This window comes from Macrotis lagotis, chromosome 6, assembly GCF_037893015.1.
Source record: "Macrotis lagotis isolate mMagLag1 chromosome 6, bilby.v1.9.chrom.fasta, whole genome shotgun sequence".
Classification (NCBI taxonomy): Eukaryota; Metazoa; Chordata; class Mammalia; order Peramelemorphia; family Peramelidae; genus Macrotis; species Macrotis lagotis.
Window position 1 is genome coordinate 157,586,020 of NC_133663.1, and position 19,471 is coordinate 157,605,490.

At 38.1% G+C, this 19,471-nt stretch overlaps 1 protein-coding gene and 1 pseudogene across 2 annotated transcripts in view; one reads left to right on the forward strand and one right to left on the reverse strand.

Annotated features, from left to right (window-relative positions):
• GPC6 (glypican 6) overlaps positions 1–19,471 on the forward strand; it is a 1,417,939-nt gene that overhangs the window by 168,479 nt on the left and 1,229,989 nt on the right. The window lies entirely within an intron of this gene.
• Positions 13,323–14,799, reverse strand: LOC141491512 (peroxisome assembly protein 12 pseudogene; annotated as a pseudogene).

Here is a 19,471-nt window from a genome sequence, read left to right on the forward strand (position 1 = left end):
ACATGAATTGTATTCCTGGCTTAGAATGAAGTTTCTAAAAAGCAATTATAATTTTCATTCAAAGTGCAGCCAATGGCAACTCTCCCAGGAAACATTGTCACTGAACTCTACCTTTATCATTTCCTTATACCATATGGAAATGATGTTCATTGGATTCAAAAGTAACAATGAAAAATAATGATACTGCAAAAAAAATTATCAAACCCCAATTTGCATTGATTACAACCACATTTCTCTGTGATTCTCGCATCATTTTTTTTAAATTTAGAAAGGCTTTATTTATTTTGAGTCTTACAAATTTCCCCCCCAATTTTTGGTCTTTGTTCAAACTCCACAATTCTTTCTCAGGATACAGATAGCATTCTCCATCACAGATATCCCAAAATTGTGCCTGATTGTTACCTTGTTGGTATGAGCAAGTCCATTAAGGTTGATTATCATTTCCATGTTGCTGTTAGGGTGTACAATGTTCTTCTGGTTCCGTTCATCAGTTCATGCAAATCCTTCCTGGCTTCCCTGAATTCCCATCCATCCTGGTTTCTAATAGAACAATAGTGTTTCATCACATACATATACCACAGTTTGTTAAGCCATTTCTCAATTGATGGACATTCCCTCAAGTGTCCATTTCTTTGCCACCATAAACAGAAGTACTGTGAACATTTTTGTACAGGTGATGTTTTTACCTTTTTTTCCATAATCTCTTCAGGGTATAGACCCAATAGTGGTATTGCTGGATAAAAGGGTATACACAATTTTTTTGCCTTTTGGGCATAATTCCAAATTGCTCTCCAGAAAGGTTGGATGAGTTCACAGCTCCACCAATGTATTAGTGTCTCACATTTCCTACATCCCTTCCAACATTGATCATGCCCTTTCTGGTCATATTAGCCAGTATGAGAGGTGGGAAGTGGTACCTCAGAGATGCTTTAATTTGCATTTCTTTAATAATTAGTGATGTAGAGCAATTTTTCATATGATTATGGATTGTTTTGATTTCCTCATCTGTAAATTCTTTTGCATATGCTTTGACCATTTGTCAATTGGGAAATGGATTGTCTTTTTTTTAATTTGACTCAGTTCTCTGTATATTTTAGAGATGAGTCCTTTGTCAGAAACACTAGTTGTAAAAATTGTTTCCCATTTTACTACATTTCGTTTGATCTTGGTTACAGTGGTTTTGTGTGTGTAAAAACTTTTTAATTTAATGTAATCAAAATTATCATTTTTTTAATGGTGTTTTCCATCTCTTTCTGGGTCACAAATTGCTTCCCTTTCCAAAGATCTGACAGGTAAACTATTCCTTGTTCTAGTTTTCTTATAATATTTTTTTTTTGTGTCTAGATCCTGTATCCATTTGGTTTTATCTTGGTATAGGGTGTGAGGTGTTGGTCTAATTCAAGTTTCTTTCATACTAACTTCCAATTTTCACAACAGTTTTTATTGAAAAGACAGTTTTTATTCCAATAGCTGGGCTCTTTGGGTTTATCAAACAGCAGATTACTATAATCATTTCCTGCTATTGTGCATAGTCAATTCCACTGATCCACCACTCTGTTACTTAGCCAATACCAGACAGTTTTGATGACTGACATTTATGATATAATTTTAGATCTGGTAGGGTTAAGCCCCCTTCTTTTGCACTTTTTTCATTAAATCCCTAGAGATTCTTGACTTTTTATTTATCCATATTAATTTTCTTACAATTTTTTCAAACTCATTAAAATAACTTCTTGGAATTTTGGTTGGTAGTGCACTAAACAAGTAGTTTGATTTTGGTCGAATTGTCATTTTATTATATTTGCTTGGCTTATCCATGAGCAGTTGATATTTGCCCAGTTATTTAAGTCTGATTTTATCTGTGTGAGAAGGGTTTTGTAATAGTTTTCAAAAAGTTTCTGAGTCTGCCTTGGCAGGTAGACTCCCAAGTATTTTATATTGTCTGAAGTTGCACTGAATGGGATTTCTTTTTCTAGCTCTTCCTGCTGCATCTTGCCAGTCATATATAGAAATGCAGAAGATTTATGAGAGTTTATTTCATATCCTGAAACTTTGCTAAAGTTGCTAATTATTTCTAGTTTTTTAGATGATTTTTGAGGATTCTCTATGCATACCATCAGGTCATCTGCAAAGAGTGAGAGTTTTGTCTCTTCCTTCCCTATTCTAATTCCTTCAATTTCTTTTTCTTCTCTTATTACTTAAGCTAACATTTCTAATACAATACTGCATAGTAGTGGTGGGCATCCTTGTTTCATCCCTGATCTTACTGGGAATGTCTCTAGCCTATCCCCATTACATATTATGCTTGTTGATGGTTTTTAGATGGATATTGTTTATTATGCTAAGGAACAATTCATTTATTCCTACACTCTCTAGTGTTTTTAGTAAGAATGTGTGCTGTAGAAGATGGTGACAAGAAGGGATCAAGTGTTAGGAGCTCTCTGATAAAATTCATCAACTAAGGAGTCTAATTAAACTTTCAAGAGACAGAACCCACAAAGGGACCCATTGAGGCAGTTCTCCTACTCAAGGTAACCTGGAAAAGAGTAGAAAGGCTCTTCTCCCCAGGATCGGAGAGGCGGCCTGACAGAGGGGTGGCCCGCCAGAGCCAAAGAACTTCAGCCTCCTGGAGGCAGCCCCAGGGCACTGGGAGTCTCAGCTCACAGCAGCGGGGGAGTCTCCTGAGCTGCACCCCGAGGAGCACCGGGCACAAAATGGGGGAACAGCAGGGGACCTCTGCCAGAGTGAGCACATGGAGCACAGCCCTCAGGGCACACAGCCAGCAGTTTGGTCTTTCCTCAGCCCAGATCCAGAAACAGAAGCAGGCAGAGCTGGTAAACAGGAGCCCCCAGGGCATGAGCCCATTGAGCTGAGGGAGGGGAGTGAAGAGAGACTGCAGAGCTCTGTCCTCTGCCTCTGGAACAGGACTCTGGGGCTCTGACCACATTCAGATCCGGATAGCAGTCTAGGCCCCCACATAGAACAGCAGGGCCCCCTACAAATCAGCCCCATGGCAGAGGGGAGTGATTATGGTCATTCACAGACCAGGAGGGATGACAGAGCCTCACACACTGAGACCCTTGTGGGAGTATCCCAAAAGCTCAGGAAGCACCCCCAAACCAGGCCCAGGCTGGGAAAATGAACAAGCAAAGAAACAAAAGGAAGACTATTGAGAAATATTTTGCAAATGAGCCCAAGAAAGATCAAAATACTCAGTCTGAAGATGAGGAAGCACAAGCTCCTGCATCTAAAGACTCCAAGAAAAACAGAAATTGGGCTCAGGCTATGACAGAGCTCAAAAAAGACTTTTGAAAATCAAATGAGGGAGTTGGAAGAAAAACTGGGAAAAGAAAGGAGAGAGATGCAGGAAAAACATGAAAATGAAGTCAGCAACTTAGTCAAGGAAATCCAAAAAAAACTGCTGAAGAAAATAGCATGCTAAAAGCCAGCTTAGGTCAAATGGATAAAACAGTTCAAAAAGTTATTGAGGAGAAGAATGCTTTAAAAAGCAAAATTGGCCAGATGGAAAAAGAGATAAGAAAACTCTCTGAGGAGAACAAATCCTTCAGACAAAGAATAGAATTCAGGGAGATTGATGAATTTACCAGAAATCAGGAATCAATACTTCAAAACAAAAAAAAAATGAAAAAATTAGAAGAAAATGTAAAATATCTTATTGAAAAAACAACTGATATGGAAAACATTTAGGAAAGAACTTAAAAATTATTGGAATACCTGAAAGTCATGATCAGGAAAAGAGCCTTGACATCATTTTCAAAGAATTACTACAGGAAAATTGCCCTGATATTCTAGAAGCAGAGGGCAAAATAGAAATGGAGAAAATCCACTGATCCCCCAGGGAAAGAGATCCCAAAAAACCAATCCCTAGGAATATTATAGCCAAGTTCCAGAAATCCCAAGTCAAAGAGAAAATATTACAAGCAGCCAGAAGGACACAGTTCAAATATCATGGAGCTGCAGTCAGGATCACACAGGACTTAGCAGCAGCTACATTGGAAGCTCCTAGGGCTTGGAATACAATATACCGGAAGGCAAAAGAGCTTAGAATGCAGCCAAGAATGAACTACCCAGCAAGGCTGAATGTCCTCTTCCAGGGAAAAAGATGGACTTTCAATGAACCAGGGGAATTTCAAATGTTCCTTTTGGAATGGCCAGAGCTGAACAGAAGGTTTGATCTTCAGATACAAGACTCAGGTGAAGCATGCAGATTGGAGGAGAGGGGGGAAATATGAGGGACTTAATGAAGTTGAACTACATGTATTCCTGCATAGAAAAATAACACTGATAATACTCATATGAACCTTCTCAGTTAATAGAGCAGGTAGAGAGAGCTTTTATAGTTGAAGCACAGGAGAAAGCTGAATTTGAAGATAAAATATGGTGTAAAAATGGAGTCAATAGAAAAAAAGGGAAATGGAATGGGAGAAAGAAAATAGGAGAGGGGGAATAATACAAGATATTTCACATAAGATTTTTTTTATTACAATGAGCTATTGCAATGATATGGAAGTGGGGAGGCAAGGGGGGAATGAGGGAACCTTTGCTCTCATCAGAGATGGCTAGGAGAGGAAACAGCATATATACTCAATGGGGTATAGACATCTGGAGTAAAAAGGAGCAGAGAGCAGGGGGAAGGGGTGGGGATGTGAATAAAGGAGGAGAGGATGGTCCATGGGGGGAGAGTGGCTAGATATAACACATTTTCTTTCTTACTTCTTGCAAGGGGCTGGGATTGGAAGGCCAGCCCAGGACCACAGGGCCAGGTGGATTCTAGGCCTAAGGGGTGGAATGGGGGCTCAGGGCTTCTTGGCCCCAGGACCAGGGATCTGTCTGCTGCGCCACTCAGTGACCCTACAGCAGAGTCAGAGTGAAAGGAGAGAGAAAATAGAGTACATGGTAGTGGAGAAATAAGAAAGGAGGTAGTTGAGATCAGCAATAGCAAAGGTGGAAAAATATGGAAATAACTTTTGTGATGGACTTATCATAGAGAATGAGATCCACCCATGACAGAGTTGTTGGTGTTGAAACAAAGACTCAAGCACATTTTTTGTTATTATTATTTGGGGGAGGGTGCAGGGCAAGTGGGGCTGGATGGCCTGCCTGGGGCCACATAGCAGGGTGATCTTTGGGTGTCTGGGGCTGGATTTGGACCCAGGTGCTCCTGGCTCAAGGGCCAATGCTCTGTCTTCCACCCAGCCACCCCTACTATTATTACTATTTTATTTTATTTTGGGTCTTTTTTTTTCTTTCTTTTTTTTGGTTTTTGCAGGGCAGTGGGGATCGGGTGGCTTGCATGTCACACGGCTGGGTGATTGTTGAGTTTAAGAGGCTGGATATGGACTCGGGTGCTTGTGGCTCCAGGGCTGGTGCTTCATCCATTGCACCACCTAGCCATACCTACAATTATTACTATTATTTTTTTTATTTTAATTTTTTTCTCTCCCCTTTACTTTTTTCACCCAAGCAAGTCTATCTATATTCATGGGGTGGAGGGGTATTTTGTTTACTTGTAAACAAAAATATTTTATTAATTTAAAAAAACATTTGTACAAAATGAGAATGAAAAATAAATTAAAAAAAAAGAATGTGTGCTGTATTTAGTAAAACGCTTTTTTAGCATCTGTTGATGTAATCCTATGATTTATGGCAGGTTTGCCATTGATATAATTAATTATACTGACAGTTTTCCTAATATTGAACCAACCCTGCATTCCTGGGATAAATCCTACTTGATCATAACATATTATTCCAGTGATAACTTCTTGAAATCATTTTGCTAAGATTTTATTTGAGATTTTTTGCATCTATATTCATCATGGAGCTAGGTGTATAATTTTCTTTTTCTGTTTTAACTCTTCCTGGTATAGGTATCAGCATCATATTGGTGTCATAGAAAGAGTTAGGCAGAGTTCCATCTTCACCTAGTTTCCCAAATAATTTATATAGAATTGGAACCCATTGTTCCTTAAATGTTTGATAGAATTTACTTGTGAATCCATCTGGTCCTGGAGATTTATTCTTAGGGAGTTCAATAATGGCTTGTTGAATATCTTTTCTGAGATAGGGTTATTTCGGTATGTAATTTCCTCTTCATTTAACCTGGGAAACTAATATTTTTAAATATCCATCCATTTCATTTTGATTATGAAATTTATTGACATAGAGTTGGGCAAAATAATTCCTGAATTATTACTTTAATTTCCTCCTCATTGTTGATGAGTTCACCTTTTTTCATTTTTGATACTAGCAATTTGATTTTCTTCTTTCTTTCTTTTTTTAATCAAATTGACCAGATGTTTATGAATTTTATTGTTTTTTTGACAAAACCAGCTCTTGGTTTTATTTATTAGTTCAATAGTTTTCTTGCTTTCGATTTTATTAATTTCTCCTTTAATTTTTAGAATTTCTAATTTGGTATTAAACTGGGGGGGGTTAATTTGTTCTTTCTCTAATTTTTTTTAGTTGTATATTTAGTTCATTGATTTCCTCTTTCTCTAATTTATTCATATAAGTATTAAAAGATATAATATATCCCCTGACAGCCACCTTGAGTGTATCCCATAGGTTTTGGTTTGTTGTATCATTATTGTCATTATTTAGGATAAAATAATTAATTCTTTCTATAATTTGTTATTTGATCCACTCATTGTTTAAAATGAGGCTATTCAGTTTCCAATTAGTTCTGAGTCTATATCTCCCTGGCCCAATATTGCATATGCTTTTTATTGCATTATGATCTGAGAAAGATATATTCACTATTTCTGCCTTTCTGAAATTGATTATTAGATTTTTATGTCCTAGTACATGGTCAATTTTTGTGTAAGGGACATGTACTATGGAAAAGAAAATATATTCCTTTCTATCACCATTCAATTTCCTCCATAAGTCTATCATGTCTAGGTTTTCTAACAATCTATTTATCTCCTTAACTTCCTTCTTGTATTTTATAGTTATATTTATCTAAATCTGAGAGTGGGAAGTTGAGGTCTCCCATTAGTAGAGTTTTACTGTCTATGTCTTCCTGTAACTCCTTCAACTTCTCTAAGAATTTGGATGGTGTACCATTGGGTGCATACATATTTAGTATATGGTACCTTTTAGGAGGATATAGATTCCTTCCTTATCTCTTTTAAAGTTATCTATTTTTGCAGCTGCTTTTTCTGAGATAAGGATTGCTACCCCTTTGTTTTTCACTTCAGCTGAAGCAAAATATATTTTGCTCTAACCTTTTACCTTTACTCTATATGTATTTCTCTGCTTCAGATGGCTTTCTTGTAAGCAGCATATTGTAGGATTCTGGTTTTTAATTCACTCTGCTATTTGCTTTTGTTTTAAGGGAGAGTTCATCCCATTCACATTCAAACTTATACTTACTAACTCTTTATTGATCTCCATGTTATCTTTATTTTTCCCCTTTTCCCCCTTTATCCATATTCCCCAGTATTATATTTCTGAATACTACCACCTTCAGTGTGTTTGCCCTCCTATATCCAACCCCCTCCCCTTTTTTCCCCTTTCCCTTTGCCCCTTCTTCCTTCCCTTCCTTATGTCGATTCCCTCTTTCTTCCCCTACCCATCCCCCATCCTCTTTTCCCCTTTTAATGCTTGTAAGGTAAGATAAATTTCTTAACTGAGTGTGTCTATGTTAACTTTAAGCAAAGTCTGATGAGATGAAGATTCAGGTGTTTCTCACCTCTTCCCTTCTATTACAGTAGATCTTTTGTACCTCAGTGTAATGAGATTTATCTGATTCAGTCTCTTCCATCCTCCCATCACCTTACTGTCCCACTTTTTAAAGAGATATTGTTTTTAAATCATTCTCTCTGAGTCACAGAAAAGTTATGAGTGTCCATCACTATTAGCTAAGTATATTCTCTCTAACAGAGTTACAATTCTCAAGTTATGAGACTCTTTCTCCCAAGTGGGTATATAGCCAGTTTCATCTTATTGGATAGCAGTTTTTTCTTTACACTTTTTTTTTTACCTTTTCATGTGTCTCTTGAGCTTCCTGTTTGCTGTCCAAATTTTCTAGTTAGCTTTTTCATCATGAAATCTTGGAAGTCTCCCATTTCATTAAATGTCCATCTTTTTCCCTGTAAGAGAAGGCTCAGCTTTGCCTGGTAGTGGATTCTTGGCTGCATTCTAAGATCCCTTACTCTTCAGAATATCTCATTCCAGGCCCTTCAATCCCTTAATGTTGATGCAGCCAAGTCCTGTACCATCCTTACTGTGGCTCCTTGGTATTTAAATTTTTCCTTTCTGGCTGCTTTCAGATTTTTTTTTCCTTTTATCTGATAGTTCTGGAATTTGGCCACAACATTCCTTGGTGTTTTCATTTTAGGATCCCTTTTTAGAGGGGATCAATGTATTTTTTTCAATAACTATTTTGTCCTCTAGTTCCATGATATCTGGGCAATTTTCCATCCCTAAATCCTGTAATATTAAGTGCAGGCATTTTTTCTCTTCAATGTTTTCAGGAAGACCTATAATTCTCAGGTTCTCTCTTTTTGATCTATTCTCAAGGTCAGTGGCTTTCTTCTATTTTTTTATCTTTTGGTTTTGTTTAACACAATCTTCTTGTCTCATGAAGTCATCAGTTTCTGCTGATTCTATTCTTTTTTTTTTAGAGGATTTTTCTTCATTTCTCTTTTGTAACTCCTTTTCCAGTTAGTCAATTCTGTTTTTGAAGGAGTTTTACATTTGCCCAAGTGTAGTTTTGAGAGAATCATTTTCTTTTTGCATTTGCTCAAATGAGGATTTGAGAGAATCATTTTCTTTTTGCATTTACACAGTTGAAGAGCTGAAAGAATTATTCTCATTTTTGTATCCAAGGATCCAAAGATTTGTTTTCTTGTTGCGAGATGTTAATTTTCTCCTGCAAGGTGTTAATTTTCTTTTGCATTTCTTTTCCAATTTTTCCAATTTATTTTTAAACTCCTTCCTGATTTCTTCAAGGAAGTCTTCCTGGGCTGGAGACCAAAAATTCTCCTCAGCAGTGCTAGATCTCTCTGGGTTAGAATCTGTCTCTTCTAAGTATTTGTCCATGGGCCCCCCTTTCCTATAGCCTTTCTTCATCTTTTTAGGATCTTGTGTCGGGGTACTGGCTCTCCGCAGTTTGCTTTTGAAGATCCTAGAGGTTTTGTTCACTTGGCCTAGTAATTCCAAGGGATAGCTAGTAGGGAGCACTGATTGCTTTCTCTGGAGTGTTTGGGGCCCTCAGTAGCAGGGTTTGGGTTGACCTTGAACAATAGGCAGCCCTGGGTAGTCCTATCTCCAACACCCAGAAAGAGAAGCTAGGAAAAGGACATCTACTTCAAGGTCTGTCTTTGGGGATAGGGGGTGTGGAAAGAGCAGAGTGCCCACAGCCAGAGGGGGAATGGCAATAACCAGACTAATCTAAGATCATCCCTGGGGGCTTTCACTGTGGGAACCACTTTGCTTTGAGAAACAAGCAGAAAGTGGAGGCACTAAATCCTTTAATATTGAGTCCAGGCTTTTTTCCTCTTCAATGTTTTCAGGAAGACCAATAACTTTTAGGTTATTTTTCCTCGATCTGTTCTCGAGGTCAGTGGTTTTGCTGATGAGGTATTTAACATTTTCTTCCATTTTTTCAATTTTTTGGTTTTGTTTAACAAATTCTTATTGTCTCATGAAGTCATTGGTTTCTATAGAATACATTCTTTTTTTTTTAGGGAAGCATTTTCTTCATTTATCTTTTCCAACTCCTTTCCCAATTGGTCAATTCTATTTTTGTAAGAGGTTTCCCTTTGATCATTTGAGGTTTTGAGAGAATTATTTTCTTTTTGCATTTATTCAATTGTACTTTCCAAGGATTTGTTTTCTTGTTTCAAGGTGTTAATCGTTTCTTGGATTTCTTTTCCCAAATTTTCCAAATTATTTTTAAACTCCTTCTTGATTTCTTCAAGGAAATCTTTCTGTGATGAACAGCAGGTCATATTCTCCTCAGAGGTTCTATGTCTCTTTGAATTAAGGTCTTTTCCTTCTAGGAATTTTTCTATGGTCCCCCCTCTCTGTTGGCCTTTCTTTATTTTCCTAAGATGTTGTGTTGGGGGAAGGGCTGTTACATAGAGGTTTGGTATTGAGATTGCTAGAGGCTTTACTCAGTAAGTGTAGTATCTCCAGCTGACCTGTAGGGAGTGTTGGAGGCTTTTCTGAGTGTAATACCTCCTCCTGGCCAGTAGCAGGTGATTGAGGCTGGAACCTCCCCTCTAGCCCTTCCTGTAAGTCCCAAACTGTCACTCCCTGGGCCACGTTTCCACCTCTGGTTGTTTCTGAGACTGAAGTGGTTCCCATAGCCACAGCCTCCGGGGCTCATCTTAGATTAGTCCCACTCTCACCCTTCCCCCACTGTTTTTCTAGCTTCTCTTTCTGGGTTTTGTCCATAGGACTTCCATTAAGAGGTTTGTTTCATATTGTTTATGAGGGAAGATCAGGAAACTTTGACACAGGGCCTGGATTCTCTCCACCATCTTAGCAGGATGTCCTCTCACCTCATTTTTAATCATACCATATTTCCTTCTACTTTTTCCCCAGAAGCATCTACTTGAAGTCAACAGATTATCCTATCTCCTATCCCATGTGACATAGCAGACTCAAGCCATTTTATTTATTTTTAGCTATAATACTTGTCTTACTGTTTATGTGCTGTCTTCAGATAATTTTATTATATTTGTGCTGTCAAGTTTAGCTCATTCCACTTTCTAATTGTTGATTCATTCTTGTGTACTCTTCAAAAAACCACCTCAACTGCTTAAAATGATCAGTTTTGGGGTGTCATCTCATGACCTAATTGCTTCATTATTACCCATATAGTCAAGATAATGTTCCACTGCCGCAAAGGCTTGCGGATTGCTAATTTCTATCCACATCCATTTACTTCTTGACCCCAAAGTGGACTCTTCTGCAAAATTTTATATCAATGTGATTTTTCTAGTTACTGAAACTATTGAATAAAAGGAGTAACTCTGAAATATTATTTGATTAAGACTTCTTAGACAGACAGAAATAGGGTGATTATGAGACTTTAGGCTATGGATGTGTGTGTGTGTGTGTGTGTGTGTGTGTGTGTGTGTGTGTGTGTGTGTATGCTTGTGTAATAATATACATCACTGTGAGAAGTACCATGGTATGGTAGATCAAGCCCTGAACTTTGAATCAGAAATACTTGGGTTCAAATTTATGTAGGTGCTGGATTGCTCTGTGTCCTTGACCAAATCATTTAACTTTGTGATTTAGTTTTCTCATTTATAACAGGAGGTACTTGACTTAATAACCTCAAAAATCCTTTCCAGCTCTAAATCTATGATATATAAACCTATTATTCTTTAAGAACAAACATTGAAGCTCACCTTACTCAAATCTCTTAGGCCATTTGTAGAGGGGCAAAATAAACAGAGCCTAACTGATAAAACAGGTAAAGGAAACCAACTACAGTTATTTACAGATTTGTGTCTCTAGTGTATTCTGCATATCATATATTTCCCAATATATAGTACCTCTGTACCTGTATAATTTTTTTTATTTTCTATTGCCTATTTCTTCTTAGGATGATAACTCTGACATCTGAAAAATGTCATATCTTAAGTACACCAATTTGTCCCCTAAACAATCACTATTTCCCAGTTTTTTCAGAAATCAACATGTACCTCATCACATAATGCTCACAGCATTAGAATCAATTTTCACTCTCTCTCTCTCTCTCTCTCTCTCTCTCTCTCTCTCTCTCTCTCTCTCTTCATACCCACTGTAGTATCTCTGTCCAGCAAATTCTTGCCCTTTTGCATATTTTATATTTATTGTTTTGTTACTCTATCACTGTAGTTCATATTGTTATCTAGTTGTTTTTGGCTTTCATCCTGAAATGAATTCCTTTCCATTCCAAACTATCAACTCCTACTATAATCTTCTTCTGAAACTATAGTAATTATTTAATTATCTTGACTAAGAATTTCTAGTAGTTCTTTGAACCATTTAATTTAATTTATATTTATTAATTTGGATATTAATAAACTCAGGAAACAGAAGATGCCTAGCATTAGTAGGTTATTGAAGCCCATGATTATGACATATTAGTATAAAATTAAGGAATTATGGCTATTTAGATTGGAGAAAAGATTATTTGGGGAGGGGCTGGATGAGTTTAAGAATTCTTTCAAAAATATCTGAAGAGTTTTCAGGTGAGCAATGTTTGTTTTGTTGGCTTCAGACGGTAGAGTTTGAAAAAGATTGAATTCATGTATATAAGGAAGGACTTCCCAAAAATTAAATTTAGCACAAAGGACAAAAAATGCAATGAACTGCCTTAGAAAACAGTCAGTCTTTATCATTGTAGATCCTTGAGCTAAATTATCTTTCCTTAAGTATATGGAATTAGACAAAACTTACTTTACCATATAGTTCTGAGATTCTGTGATTTTTCTGTCTGTTTTTCAAAGTCTTCTAATAGGGGAACTTTTAATATCAAAATGAATTTGTATACTGTATCTTGTGAACATTTCTTCATCTTGCCTTAAAATCTTTATACACTTCTTTAAAAAGGAAAAAAAAAATCTGTCAAAACCCAAGTATAACTCTTACCTTCTTTAGAAATGTTTCATAGTCTTGCCTCTCTTTATTTTTATGTTGACATTCACACTATTGTTTTAAAAAATCAGTACATCAATGGATCCATGTTACTCAATATGGCAAGCACCTACATCTAAGTTTCATGGTGGCCTGTTCTTGTATATCGCTTCTATAAAGCTTGCAAGGGGTATTGAACCACTGTACTTTTTTGTTGTTGTTGTTGTTGTTGTTGTTGTTGTAGAAAACCAAAATTTATTTTTGAGGTATGTTACAGAGAGGGCTTCATAAAAATCATGATTAATGGTGAGACATGTTCATGCTAGCTTAGCAGATACCTCAGGGACTTAGCATAAACTGCTTATACAAAGCTGTTTTTCTGCTCCCTGTAAAATTTGTGGCACAGTGGAGAAAAGAGCACTGGGTGAGTAGGTCAGGGCTCCACAGTAACCAGGTTGGGTGAATGTGGGCAAATTACTTCTGAAAAGGGACTTGGACTAGAGATCTCCAAGGTCCCTTCCTGGTCTAACATTCTGGGACTCTGACTTAAAGTTCTCAGCCTGCTTGAAATAATCAACCCAGTACAATACTTGACCTTAATCAGTTTCCCAAAAAAGATAAATTATGTGGCTTCTTGTGAAGGATTCACTCTAAATCACAATCCAAACTAGATAGGCATTAATGAATGCTGAAGGGGTGTCAATTTGAAAAAGTGACTCATTTTCTAAAGTTTAATTTCCATTCAAAGCAAAATCCTTTAGACAAGTGAATCCTTGGAGAGGAGCCTGCCTAATGACTAGAATTCCCTATTTGGATGCTTCTTGGGCTAGTCTGGCTCCAAAGGTAGAGGAGACGGTGTTCTATCTTTTCTCCCTCCACATGTATCAGCACTCAAATAGCTTGATTAAAGTATACTCTAGATCTTATTTCAGATGATACTCACAATTGTCCACCGTGCTAATGACTGTTTTCATTCATTTCTGAAAGGGAGTTAGAAGGCATATTAATAAACTACATTCAAATGAATATGTATTTGATTTTAAAAAATGTTTTGCTAGGTAGGCTTTTTAAGGTAGAGGTGGTCCTGAGATGGGTAACTAGGATGGATGGGTCTGACCGAGTAGTACCATGTACTCGTCACTAGGGCAGAATGGCAGGCATACCGTCAGGCACAGTTGGCAAGATCATTCAGTTTTCAGGGGAGTATAGTTTAACCAGGTGCTGAACTTCCGTTGCATCACCTGTGATGGGGCAGGTTTGGTGACTCCTCACATAGTTATATATACATCGGTAACAAAACACATAACCAGAAGTGGCGAGCGCAGTGTCATTCACCCGGGTTTTGCGACATAAGGGGCACACCGTCTTCACCTTTGGCAACAGAGAGGGATCTGAGTTGTAGTCCAGGTGCACAGGGGGAGGTGGTGTGGGTAGGGTAGTCAGGGATTTGATGGTTTCTTGATTTTCAGAGCAGTACCACCCATCTAGGAACTGTAGGAAGAAAACCCCTACAGAAAGGCCTGTAGAGACGGATACGGCAAGGCCTCCCATAGCTTCTTGATAGCTGATTGCACCTTCTCCGCAGGCCCCGCAGGCCCCGCAGGTCCCACAGGCCCCGCAGGTCCCGCAGGTCCTGCAGGCCCCCCAGCCCGCACAGGCCCCGCAGGTCCCACAGGTCCTGCAGGCCCCCCAGCCCGCACAGGCCCCGCAGGTCCCACAGGCCCCGCAGGTCCCGGGCCGTCAGGCGGGCCAGGCGCACGGCCGCCAGCGCCAGCAGCGGGCAGTGGGAGCGCGGCGCGAGTCGGGCGGCCGGAGGGGACACTCGTCGTCCTCCCGCAGGCCGGCCACCAGCTTCTCCAGCCTGACGCGCAGCTAGGACAGGAGCACCAGCAGCGCCAGGGAGCGGCGCAGCTGCGGCCCCGGGCTGCCTCGGAGCCGCGGCCCGGCCCGCCACCACGCGCTTGAGGCCGTAGAAGTGCTGGAGAAGGAGGCGCTGGCCGTGGCCAGGTGGTGCTCCTCCAGAGGAAGCCGCAGCGGCCCCGGGTGGGCCTGGGCCAGCACCTTGGCCGCGTGCTGCAGCGCGGACCTCACGGCCGGCAGCAGCCTGTCCTGCGCCACCCCCTCGAAGATGAAGGGCCGGTCCTCCACGCCGGAGGCGGCCGTGATGCGGGCCCCGTGCTCGGCCAAGGCACGGCTGCGCGGGCGCTACGGGGCCGGGCCTGCCCGGACCTGGAGCGGGGCGGCTCCGCGGGGGGCGAGGCCGCCATCTCCGGGGCCAAGGGACGGGGCCGGGGCGGCCGCCGCCAGGACTGGGCCCCATGGAGCGGCCGGCGCCGTGCCCAGGGCGCCCGGGGCGGAGCTCCCCGAACCACTGTACTTCTTTTTGATTCACAATATCTAAGAACTAGAGAAGAACGTGAACTCTTTCTTATAGAAAATCCAAATAGCATTTGCTTTTTGACCAATCTATAATAATACTATTGTGCTAAAAAAATTTTGATTACTCACATTTATATAACATTGAGAAGTTTACCAATAATTTTCCTTTAAAAAACTTTATAATGTAAGATAAAGTCAAATCATCTGCCCCTTCTTTGAGATGTGGAAATTGAAAGTAAGACATATTGAATGATGTGTCTATTACTATACAAAAATAACAGTTGAAATCTCAACCTGAATTATCTGATTTTAGACTCACTTTGCTTGCTGCTCTTCACATTGAGCCTGCCATGACAATTGCCTAAATGTTTTTGCCTTATCCCAATGAGAGAAGTTTACAGAATCTCATTCTCTGGAAGCTTGTGGAATAAAAAATTGTAGATCCCACATCAGATGAGAAGACAAACTTCCTCTTAACTCCTTTAGTCACCTTATTAGGGTGTGTGTATGTGTGTGTGTGTGTGTGTGTGTGTGTGTGTGTGTGTGTGTGTGTGTGTATTTTTAAAAATAGGAACAAAATCACATATCTGACTCTGATCTTGCCTTCACTGTAGGTGTTAAAATTCCAGATATTTGCAGTTATTCATAGATGACTAACATAACTTAAGTTAATGATGCTCCTGCCTTGGGTCCATTCCAGAGACATTGTTCTTATGATATTTCACACATCATACAAATAAAACAATGTTCTTCTGGCTCAGAGATTCCTGTTCATTGGCTCATGATCTGCTGTTCAGGCAGAAGACATATACCTTGAAACTAAGAGAATCAACAGATTTTATTATTACCAGGTAGTATATGCAGCTATGCAATGTACCTGGAAGCTTTATGGTTTCACTATTGTATCAAAGTCTATTAGCCTTTCCAGTATGTATGCTTTTTTCTACATGCCTGTGGAATATTTCACTGTGGAACAATGTGTTTGTCCAGTGAGTTTCTGTTCCAATGCAGATCTCATTTGTGCTGGGTTGTTTCCTTTATGAAACTTAGGGGAAATTATTTCTTTCTGGAGTTTTCTTCTTGAATTTTAATTTTATATAATTTTAAAAAGAAACAAAAAATATCCAATATTTCTAAATGAGAAAAATGATTCCTTTTGTCTTGTGTACATAACTAGAGATTGGAGGTAGAGAAATATGCTCTTAAATTCAACAAAATTTCGTTCTCATATGTAATTTTTTTCTGAATTTATTGTTACTGTTTATTTATTCAGTTATCTCTAACTCTGTGATCTGTGGACCATACTCTGCAAGGAATTTTCTTGGCAAAGATATATTGGAGTGGTATGCCATTCCAAGGCAAGTAGGTTATATGACTTGCCAGGGTTTAATAGCTAGTTAGTATATGAAATGTGATTTGAACTCCAGGTCTAATGTTCTCTCTGTCTCATTTGTCTCTTCTGCTTTCTTTTTCTCTCTTCCCCTTTCCCCCGCCCCAAGACAGGTTAATTGACTTGCTCAAAGTCACACAGCTAGTAGGTCTCAAGTCTCTGAGGCCATGTTTGAACTCAGATCCTCCTAATTCCAGGTGTTCTATCCACTGTATCACCTAATTGACCCTGAATCCACTCTTACTGAGAATCATCAATTCTTTAGGATCAAAAATAGTAGTGAATTATTAGTTTGTACTGAGAGAATCATAGCTCTCAGCATTATATAGGTGATTAAAATGTTTTTCTCTGCCTGGATTAGGAATTTTCTGCAGTATTGTTTTCAGTTTCTTGACCCACAATTTTGGAAGAATATGCAGAAAAGGGAAACTAAGACAGGTGAAGTAGAATATCCTAGAATTTACATCACATAAGGGGTAAATTGAAGAAATTGAGGGGGGATCTGTAGCCTGGAAAAAAATGTAGTAAAGCAATGAGGGTAATGATGAAAATATTATTAGTAATTAGTCATGATATTTAATATTATTGAGATAAACTATTGTTGACATAATTATGAATAATTATCATTATTAATGATTCTTATAACAATGGTAATAGCTAGTATGTAGGGAGCACTTTGGGCAGGTAGGAAGTAGAATGGATAGAGCACCCTAGTCTTTGGTCAGAAAGACTCATTTTTCTGAGTTCAAAATGTGTGTTTCCCTGGGCAAGCCATTTAACCCAATTTGACTTAGTTTTCTGCTATGTAAAGTGAGCTGGAGAAGAAAATGATAAACCACTCAAGTATCCTTGATAAGAAAACCCTAAATGGGGCCATGGAAAGTTGGATATAAGTGACATAACTGAAATGACTGAACAACTACCTTGGTAAAATTTTCTATATTCAAATATAGACATCTCAAATTATTGTCAGACATGATTGAAGAACAAAATATATCACTTTAGGGTTTGGAGAGCATTTCACCTATGCTATCTCCCCTGATCCTTATAAGGGCCCCATGAGATAGATGCTATTGTTATTCTCATTTTATAGCTAAGGAAACTGAATCAAAGATTAAATAATTTGCCTCATTGTCCAGGTAAAAAGGATTAAGTGGGTATTTGAACTCAGGATTTCCTGATTCCAAGTCTAGTACTCTATTTTCTGTGCTACCTATGTAACCGCCCCACCCCAACCCCTACATAGACATGATAGATGTATTCAAATATTCAAAGGTGTCTTATAAGGTAATTAGGTGAAAATTATTTTAGGACAGAATTAAGAGCAATCAGTAGAAGTTGTTCAGAACCATATTAAAAGCTTGATTTAAGGAGTAACTTCCTAATATAGTCAACCAAGAAATTAATTTTTTGGGGGAAAAATTCATTACCCCTCACTAGATATCTTTAGGGAAAGGCTAGAAGGCCACTAGTTGTGTGAACATTTGTTAAGCTACAGATCAGATTAAATTACTTCTAATTTAATTTCAATTCCTCCCAGTTTTCATTTAAGTAGACCTTTGAATATACTTGAGTATTTGTAAAATAATTAAATGATTCCATATATTTGTCCTTGAAAGAAATGAAATAATACAATATTTTCATAAGATTTTCATTTCTTTTTCTCTTGGAAAATGAAAAATGACATTTTGCTTTGTAATTTATCTAAACTCCAGCCCCCTATTTTGTCTTTTGTTTACATTTGACATAATATGAACTATAGAACAACTGAATATTTTCAGCAGTCTAATAATGAATTGCTTATAACCTATTATTATAGAGTACAATTTAATAAATATCAAATACTGTGTGGTTATTGAGTAAAACCCACATTCTTTTTTATCTCTCAGGAAAGAATGCAAATTTTTTCAGGAAACAATAATGAGAAAGTGACATTTTTCTAGTCATAAGTTGTACCTGGCTAATTGTAGAAACAAGTAGGTCCAGTGATTTGTTGCTTCAGTGTCACTTCTAATTTCTACTGTAGAGAGTAGGAAACAATGGAATAAGAAAATTTTCATTTTATTGTTTTGTTTTCATAAGGACATAATTCACTTTATTTTTTTATTTATTTATTTTTTTAGTTTTCGCAAGGCAATAGGGTTAAGTGGCTTGCCCAAGGCCACACAGCTAGGTAATTATTAAATGTCTGAGGTAAGATTTGAACTCAAGTACTCCTGACTCCAGGGCTGGTACTCTATCCACTGAGCCACCTAGCCGCCCTATAATTCACTTTAAATTGATTTCATAATTGTTTTATTTTGTTTTTCTCCTTAGCCTTTGGGAAAATGTTAAATTACTTATAAAGAAGGGATTTTAATGAGTACTTTTAGAAGTTATTCTCTTCAGTCTTTCCCTTACTCATTTCTCCTGACTTTATCCTCTTTCCCAACCCCTTCAAAATTTTATAATAAATTTCCAGAGTACATGAAACTCTAGTTCTTAACACTTATACTCAGAAACTATTATGTTGATAATCAAGGCCCTCATAGGATAAGGTATTTGTTTGATGACATAAGTTTCCATCTGAATCCCAATTGTACTGAATTGTTTCTTTAGAAAATAAAAATTTGAAGTAAAGGAAAAAAATAATTTTATATGATTAACTGATACAATTTTGAAGACAAATGAAATGATGACACATCAAAAATATAATGCTTTTGGTACATAATGACCTTCTATTGAATGATGTTGATGAATGGTTAAGCTAATAAAAAGACAATTTTTGTAAGGAAAGTCTCAGGCACTGAGCCTTTATAAGAGTAGCATTAAAAGGTTATAAGCAAATCTCAATAAATGTGAGATATCCCAGCTTCCTCCTATCTTATTTAGATAATCATTTAGTTTATTATAGGATGAAATATTGGTATAATTGAAAGAGCAATGGTTCTGGAATCAGGGGACTTGTATTCAAATCCTATCTCAGATACGCAATACCTGTATGTCCTTTGGAAAGTTATGTAATATTCCTTGACCTCAATATCTTTACCTGAAAATGATAGGATTGATCAAGATGGCTTCATGGCTCCTTTCTTACTCTGGATCTATGATCACATAACA